Source organism: Clytia hemisphaerica, unplaced genomic scaffold (genome assembly GCF_902728285.1).
Source record: "Clytia hemisphaerica strain Z4C2 unplaced genomic scaffold, Clytia hemisphaerica genome assembly, whole genome shotgun sequence".
NCBI classification, from domain to species: domain Eukaryota; kingdom Metazoa; phylum Cnidaria; class Hydrozoa; order Leptothecata; family Clytiidae; genus Clytia; species Clytia hemisphaerica.
In genome coordinates this window covers 1,659,110-1,668,753 of record NW_027104530.1, presented here as the reverse complement: position 1 = coordinate 1,668,753, position 9,644 = coordinate 1,659,110, and positions in this window count along the sequence as shown.

Genomic DNA, 9,644 nt, shown 5'->3' with positions numbered 1-9,644 from the left:
AAATCGTGATTCGCTAAAATAAATCCAAAAAAAATCAAGATTTTCCCGACTCGCTAATATGCGCTAAAATTAATCTCGCTAAAATTTCTACGATTAAAGTATGTGGAAAAACCCAATAAAGTATAAGCCCGAAGGGCTAGAAGCGAATCTCTATCCTTTCTCAGGGAAGAAAAAGTGAAGCCTTAAAAAATGCGCCGTATTTTTGACGACAGATTGAATCTAGCAATTCCTTTGTTTTCGATTGATATTTTTTCAAAATTCAACGGTAAATTTTAGTTTCAATCTGTCATTTGTGTAAAAACCAGACGGGCCGCGCAACTTTGGTAGGATTTGTTGGTTTCAAATCCTACCAAGGAGATTCGATTCTAGCCCTTCAGGCTTATACTTCATTGGAAAAACCTAACGAAAGAAAGTGGAAGACTGAAATCACAATTCTCGCCCGAGCTTTAAGTTCTGACAAATATAAAAATACCCAAATATGCCAATATATTTCAGTGGGGATTGTGAGCTCCTCAAAATACAAAAAACCCTCCTATGGAGCAATTTTACGAAATTTGATACTGATCGTGGCACCGACTGGTATACCGACTTATTGAGCAGACAATATGTTGATCGTGAAAAGAAATGTTTATAAAAGTCAGAAGAAGAAATTACAAAACTCCGTTTTTAGATTTTTCAGTTTATCTGCGAAAGTAGTCCCAACAGTCGCTAATGATAGATTCCCTATCCAGCTTTTAAGCCCTTTGCAACTTACTGTCAATAAAATTATATATCATATTCAAAGCTGGTACTGTGAGTATCACATTTTGGACTTTCTTTGAAAAGCATGTGGGGGGACTTTTCAGTCCCCCCCTTTTATAACGTTCCTGTATTTGGAAAGTGCAGGTGGGAATTTCTAAAAGCTTTTAAAATGCAGAGTTATTGGGGGGGGGGGAGATGAAATTATTTTTTACAAAGGAAAACATAAACGTGTAACCATCTCTTTTCATCCACTGTTATGAATAGTTTTGGGCTATTCAGCGTTTTATTACACGTTCTGTTAATCCTGTTAGTATAAGCCGCCAGTGGAAAAACACCCATTATTACTGTTAATTAATCTGGAGTGATCAGCTAGATGAATCTTTTACACATTAGTGGAATAAAAAAATTGATTTAAATAATTTACACGGTATAGAAAGAGTTGATGTTGATTTCCCATAGCATCCATCACATCTGGGTTTTCCAACATGAGACAACATTGGGCCATTGTGACAATAAAAGTTGATTTTAAAATTGATTTTAGTTTTAAAATGCATTTCTATTTCCAAATGAGATAAGACGTGACAACGATGGGCCAATATAACAATAAAAGTTGATTTAAAATTGAATTTAGTTTTAAAATGCATTTCTATTTCCAAATGAAATAAGACGTGACAACGATGGGCCAATATAACAATAAAAGTTGATTTAAATATTAAAAGCGATTTTAGTTTTAAAATGCATTTCTATTTCCAAATGAAATAAGACGTGACAGCGATGGGCCAATGCAATATAACAATAACAGTTGATTTAAAATCGATTTTAGTTTTAAAATGCATTTCTATTTCCAAATGAAATAAGACGTGACAACGATGGGCCAATATAACGTACACTTCGAGACGCATCTGTTAAAAGTGGTATCTGTCGCTGGAAATTCTCTCAAAAATGCTGACGTCAGCATAAAATATTGCATTTTTGAAGATGTATCGGCCAATTCCGGGTGACTAAGTCCGCCGAATGAGACTAATGACCCCATTTTGGAGATCTACTCTTCAAGCTCTATCTGATGGTACAATCAGTTTTAGCTAAATGAGAACTTCAAAAATCGACTTTCTAAGGACCCCCCGCCAGGCTAAAAAATGACCCTACCCCCTTCAAGCCCCCATAAAAAAATTTCCCCAGCTTTGCCAGCTTGGCAAAAAATAATGAGAAAATAAAATAAAAACCCATATTTACTACTTGTAAGGGTTGATGCAAAAAAGCCATTTTCGCCGCAGGAACTATAACCGCTGAAGTTGGGTTGCGACCGCTGCTGGCGCTGACTGGAAAAAAAATACGCATTGGCGATCAACGGCTCTCTGCGCCCTTTGATGTGACACCGCCCCCGGGCGTCAACCGAGTGCTAATTCAAATTTACAGCTTATTCGCTTCCGAATTGCCCGATTCTCCCGATTATGTTATCCTTAAAATTCTTTTGAGCTTTGTTCTTTTGAAAGTGCTTTCCCGCTTTCACTTTTCAAGAAGGTGCTCGGAATCGCCTGCTCACTTTACACGTTGGATGTCTTCAAATTCCACTCACTCTCACTCACTCTACTTTTCACTTATGTCTGGTTTCGAGCCAAACTAAGCTCCTCCATTTGAGGTATAGGGTAATCACTTTTTTATGAACCGTTGTCTTTAATTTATGGTTCCTTTATTTATTTTTTTGGATTATAACTAGGGAGGGCACACATTTCCAGAACGACCCTCGAAATGGCCCGAGAATTCTCGGGCCTCTTCGGGCTATGTTCGGGCTGAGAGACCCTATCAATTCTTTTGGCCCGAACATGACCCGAGTCATCCGGGCCATGTTCGGGCCATGTTAAATGTTAAATTGATTCAACATGTCCAGTCAAACAAAATAGTACAAAATAAGATTTGTCTGTTTTGTTTATATATCGCTCAAAAAAACTTTACGAGCTTCCCGTGGACCCGCTTCAGTTTAAAACCAGGACCAGTTTAAGCGATGGGAATTTGATGTTCTGTTTACCGTCGCATTTCAAAAAATATTTGATGCGGGGCAAAATTCTACGCAAATTTCTAAAACGCCCTTGGTGCCGCCCACTGCTTGAAAAAATGCCCGCCCCATTCGCGGACGTGATTGGAACCATGTTTTTTACTCGAGGCGCACATTTTGTTAGCGAAGATGTTATTTTTGATTCACTTTGAGTGTTTTGGATAGCTTGGCACAGGAAAAGAAGAAAATAATGAGTTTTTAAGAAATAATGAACTTTTTTGAGCGGCGGCTTAAGAGCATGCGGGCGGTCGACGGTAAACAGAACATCAAATTCCCATCGCCTTACTAGCAAATATTTCCACCCTAACTATATTTATAACTATGTTTTCATACCAAATATATAAGACATTTAATATATTTATATGAATTTACAACATTCATATATTTAATATAATTAAGAGAAACCAAGTTTTTCTCAAAGAAAATGTTTAAAAAATTCAGTCCTGAAATTACACGCCTGTTTAAATCATGTTTTCAAAAATTGGCCCGAGTGTGGCCCGCGTGTGGCCCGAACACGGCCCGAGAATTCTCGGGCCAGCTCGGGCCATACTCGGGCTTTACGCGAATTCCAATAAAAGTTTTGGCCCGAGAATTCTCGGGCCATGTCGAGGGTCGTTTTCCAGACGGTGTCAATCGAACGAATCGAACGCCGAATCAATTGAACGCAATTATTGAACGCAATCAAATAATTGCAATTCGATAGACCTTTTCGCCTTTCCATCCGCCATATTGAATTGTATGCAAAAATTATGGTTGCCGAATTGCCGTGGTGAAACTCCCTTAGAAAGTATGCAAAACATATGCAAAAAGAAAGTATTAAATAAAAACTTACATGCATAATTGGCATTATATATTAAAGTGTAATCTTGTAGAAGAAAGATTAAATTTGCTTCTCTTGAAAACTAAAAACAATTATATTCACTCATCTCTTAGAACAAGCACTTCAAAAGACCATAACATTAGACAGAAACTCAAACTGAAAAATCACCCGCGAAGGTAAAAAACAATCCTTATTCGACTGACGGCAAATTATTCTCCTGGGAATAGAGCCGCCAAATGATCAAATCAAAACATTGATAAAGTGTGACGTCATAATTACTGCTTTCAGTTTGCGTGTTTTGAAAGTTTGATGTGTGTACTCCGTCTTCGTGGAATTTTTTAATGGCATGAAAAGAGAATATGCAATGTCTTTAAGAACAAATTCCTAAAAGGCTTTTGTTGTTCTGTAAATATTTCCTCTTGGATAGACCTTTTTTCAAAGATAGAGGCCACCCTGTTGAATAATTATGTAGTCCAGCAGAAAAACAATGATAAAACTTTGCATAATTATTACAATATGCATGATACAGTAATTATGCATGGCTCTATCATTGTTTTTATGGCTGGACTACATAATTATTCAACAGGGCGTCCTCTTTGAAAAAAGGTCTATTAAGAAATTCCATCTTTTATTGTTCTAATTATTATAATATTTATTTATAAGATGCTTTGTTGTCTTTTTAATCTTTGTGTAAACTTGCATATGTTTTGCATACATTCCAACTAAATCCAACCACGGCACTTTCGTTCCTGTATTTTTGCATACAATTCAAGATAGCGGACGGAAAGGCGAAAAGGTCTATTGTCGAACGCAATCGACAGTTAGGGAAACCATCCAGGATCCTGCCATTCTATAAGCCAGAAAAAACTAAATGACACTTGTAAACTTAAGTTTCTTACTATTTTCCATCAAAAACAACCAAAAACATTGCTACTTCCCAAAGCTGGAGACCAAAACAAATTATCTTCCAAGATTATGGCACCCTTTTAGATCTATTGTTATGGCCATCTAAAATGGTGGAAAGAGTTGCGGAAAGACAGGGGCGCCCGCTAGCTTCGAGAGTGGTAATGCCAAAACGCCCAATACGATCTTCCAACAAAAGGCTAGTTATTTACCGCGCGAGTTAGGTCATACACTCCACCGCAGCACACAACGAACGCTGTTTCAGTGAATATCAATAATTATAAGAATATCTTTTGTGCTTAAATTCAGTAAACTTTGAGTTCTTCATTGAAGATTAAGAAGATAAGAAGATAAAAAATGCGCTGGATAATTTTCATTGTAACAGTTTGGTCAATCATAGCTGAAAGTTTGAAAAAGTTTTTCCGACGCAAAAAGAAATTTCAGCCAATTAAAAGCACAGTGTGCTCATATTTACTATGTTTGCTACATCGTCTAGGCTAAAAAAAGTGCGAAAAGACACAAACGTCATTATTTAATGAGTGCTGTCATGATTTTTTAGATCGCGGTTGCGTACAGGAACTCGCCAAATGTTCCTAACTGATCGAATCACAATCGAATATTACCCAGGATTTGCTGTTCGATTGCTTCGATTACGTTCGATTGTATTCGATTAGGCGAACCCTAACAATATTTTTGTTTCCGGTCCACCGGGTGACGAAAAAAACACTCACCCGGCCGGCCGCAAAAAATTTTTTTTTGCTAAATTTCGATCCCAAAACTCGATTTTTTAAAGCACTCGTAGAAGTTAAAATGATGGTCTTCTTTACCTTAAATCTGTAGTAACTTGAAACTGCTACAGGCTTCGGCATAAGAAAAATTCACGTGTGATCATCGCACGCCTAGGTTTTGATTTACGGTGGTCTAGACGTGCGATTATTCAAATACTTAATTTTCATCGTTTATATTTTCAATTGTGTTACAATATCTCTAAGAACTGGCACTCTCTTTCATTTTGAATATTTATCTTCAATTGCTAAAGGCTCCAAACTGTGATTACGAAGTGAACTTTTTTGAGAAAAAAGTAGAGTGAGAGAAACATTTCCCCAATTTTTTAAATCCTCACTTTATGAATGTTTCTTTTTATTTTACTCACAAGTCAGCATGATTCCTTTTATAAAAACAAAGCTGTTTACTTACTGAAAAGTCCCCACTTTGTGGAATGTTTCTATTTATTTTACTCACAAATCAGCATGATTCTTCTATAAAAACCAAGTTGTATATAAAAAAAACATTCTTAAAAGTTGAGTTCCCGTTGAGTTGCAAGCAAGAATTAACAAAAACAATGCAGGGTTTAGTTTGAGATGAATAAAATTTCATTTCTATAACAATGATCAGGATAACCCCTTCATTCCAAGTGATTTCTAGGCGTGCATTTTACAGTAGAATATAAAATATCACGTGCGATAAATCACACGCCTCAAAGACTGATTCACGAAAGTTTTCCAAACAAACAAACTAACCCTAACCCTAACGATGATGTACGAAAAAAAATGCGGCCGGGTGACGACGAAATACATTTTCACCCGGCCGGTGGACCGGAAACAAAAAAATTTTTCGGGTTCGCCTTATGTTCGATTGATTCAATTATATTAGATTTTATGCGCTTTGATACGGTACTTAAGCACTCGGTCGCCCGCTAAAAATACCTAACGGAGTGATCCAATTTGATTTAATCAAACTCATCAAACATAATCTTAATCGAACGAAACCGAAGATTATTCGAATGCAAATGACAATCAAACATAGTTCAACTATCAATGGAACCAATCTAACCTTACTCAGACGCAATCGAACACAATTATTCTATCGCGTTCGATTACGTTCGATTGGTTCGATTGCGATTTTTGTTCAAAGTTGTTCGATTGACACCGTCTGGACATTTAAAAAAAATTCCATGCTTTTCAAACTCTGAACTTGAGGTCTCTCTTCTCAATGAAAGGAAGCTGAATTAGGGAGTTTGTGGACAAAACCATAGGCATTGGTGGGTCTTAAAACCATGAATGAAAGGTGAAAGGAAGGGGCTCGTAGATAGAAATTTTCTTCAGGAAGGATGGCGGAGAAGAGGGGTTTATATGATGATAGGGTGGACAAGCCAAAATTTTCCCCTCAATTTTAAGAAACCAAACTAACATGCAACTCAATGGACTGAAATTCGAACATATGTGTTATGGGAAGAATGAAGAGCTGAAACCAAATTCAGTTTATTATTCTGATACCAAGGACCAAATTGAAACCAAAAACCAAGTCAAACAAAGACCTTGGAACATCAGCTCATGGATATTCCCAACCTTCAAGACACAGGACACTGATGTAATGCTAACCCTTTGGAAGTCACTTGCTATTCCACACCTTGACTATTGCTCCCAACTATGGTCTCCGTCAAAGTGATGCCTCATCCAACAATTGGAGCTGCTGCAAAAATCATTTTTGAACTCGTTGAACCAGTTGAATTATTGGGAAAAATTGAGTCAACTGAAAATTTACAGTCTTGAAAGAAGAAGAGAAAGGTACAGAATAATCTACACATGGTGCATACTAAAAGATATCACTCCAAACTTCAATTACAGCGATGATGCAGGCGGCGTGCATTTGTACACAAACCAGAGACTGGGTAGAAAATGTAATTTAAAAGCCGTTAATGTCAAACATGAAAATGTTTGGAGGGATTGTCTCTCACAGGAAGGACCAAGACTTTTTAACGCTCTGCCAAAATCCCTTCGAAACCTTACAAAATGTACCAAACAAACTTTTAAACAACATCTTGACCAATTCCTGAATACACTGCCAGAGGAACCACTGCTTCCTAATTATTTCAACTTCAGGAGAGCTGATTCCAACAGTATATCAGTAATGGTCAATCATCGGATTCCACGAATTGGATGAGTACCATAAAGTGCAAAATCAAAAACGAAGTATCACGAAGAAGTAAGTAATTTTATTTGAAAGTCCTTACCTTTATGAGAAAAATGAGGGGTCATTTATTAGAATTGGTTAAGTATTCCCAAAGTTACAGTATTCCATTTTCAAAACACAAAAAAATCACCTTTTCAAAGAATCGCCTCCTTACACCTCGCCATCGCCAGCAAGAAATAATTTTCGGAAGCACCAAAATCGCGCCAAAAATGGCGGATGAAATCTAGTCTTCTGTGTGACGGGGTGTGGGGAGTTTTGCCGGTGCGGTTTGAAAATCAGCCTGATTAAACTTTAGCACTGCATGGTGCTTAAATGAAAAATCCGCAATCTTGTTAAAAAATTGCAATTTCTTCTGATTTCTTCTTATTTTTCGAAATTCCAGACTGCCTGTAGATTTTCAAATAAAGCACTTTGTGATAGATTGTAGCCTAATCTTACCCTGGGTTTACTAAAAAAACCGCGATTGAAAAGATGAACCAGCTCAGCGAGAGCCATTTGTTTCAAAGTGGGTCGAGAATTTTCCGGTGCCGTGGTCAGCGCTAAATCGCGTTTTCACCTTGGCGTCGAAAAACATGAATATCTTTGGAAAGAAAATAGATACCTGGATGCAGTTTTTTTTACTTGCTTCCCTAATAATTTCTGATTGATTAAAAAAAAAATGAACAGATTTGGATGATTTAAAGGTAAGTTCTAATGCATTGAAGTTCATTTTTGTAAATTCTTCCTCGTTCTGGGCAAAAAATCCTCACGAGTGCGCACCCTAGTTATGATGACAAACGTTATCAGGGATTTTGATTACGGTGCCCCTTATTAACAGTCAATCAGGGCTTCCTTGGTCTTTCATGGTGTCACCCCCCCTCCACTTTAAGTGAAAAAGGTGTTAAAAAAGCCAGGTACCTGGAAGTATTCCCACTTTCAGGGGGTACCTGATATGTTTGGGGGGACCTGTAATCTCGTCAGTGAGGGTGGGGGCTGTTTTTTCTGTGTGAGATATTTTTCTTAACTTTACTCAATTTCTCAATTTTCAACCAAACCCTTCGTTTTTACCCAGTTTGCAGAGTGTGGCACGTTTGCTCGAGATCTCGAGTGCACAACTCAGAAAAAGTCGAGTGCAGGTGCAAAATTTGAGGTTTTCAGGTGCAAGTTCAGACGAGTTTTTAACCTCAAGTGCAGAGTTCAGCTATTTTTTCCTCAAGTGCAGGTAATTTTAGCAATTTTTTGCCTTTTTGGGTGAATTTCCGAGGTATAGGTGCACCTTTTCCGGACCAAAATTCATCAGGTGCGTTTTTCCAGTGCGGAACTTGGTAATTCCGAATTTTTCCTCGAGTGCAGCCTTGCCATACTCTGCAAACTGGGTTTTTACTACTTTTTCTTTCTTGTGTCCTTTACATTTTACAGTAACCCCAGTGAAGGAGATTAAAATTCAACGATTTTTTTTTTTTTTTTTTTTTTTTATAAATAGGAATTTGTAGTTTGCCCACGGACGTGGAGTGGTTCAATTTGAATAAATAAATAAATAACGATATTGCATTTTTGCTGACCAAGCGTTTCTATCATAACAAACATGGTAGCTTGAAGTTGTTATATTTTTTTATAACTTGCGAAAATCTTTTGGATGCAGTTCCATATACGTTATTTGATTGTATGTAATTTAGTATATTTTTTAATTTGTTTTCATATTAATAATTTTCACCTATTTTGGATATTTGTTTCTTCACATGGATTTGTGGGAAAAGACATGTCTTACTCTTGTGTGTTCTTTGAATACTTTCAACAACTGACACAAAATTATCATTACAGAGAATAGAATGCAAAAAAAAGAAATTCTTCTAATCGGCTACGTAATAAAAGGGGGTACCTAAAAAACATAATTTAATGGCCCGGGTACCAAATCCTGGGGGCTACCTAAGAATCCAAACAACTTTGGGGGTACCTAAATCGTTGGGGGTACCTAATTTTATTGGGGGTACCTAATTTTATTGGGGGTACCTAATTTTATTGGGGGTACCTAATTTTATTGGGGGTACCTGAAGCCTGGAGGACCCTATGTCTTTTTTAACATTACATTAGCTCAGATAGAATAAAAACATACCTGATCAACACAACCAAACCTTCTGTCTTGCGTTTACTCTTTCCTTCCCAACAACTTTCGTT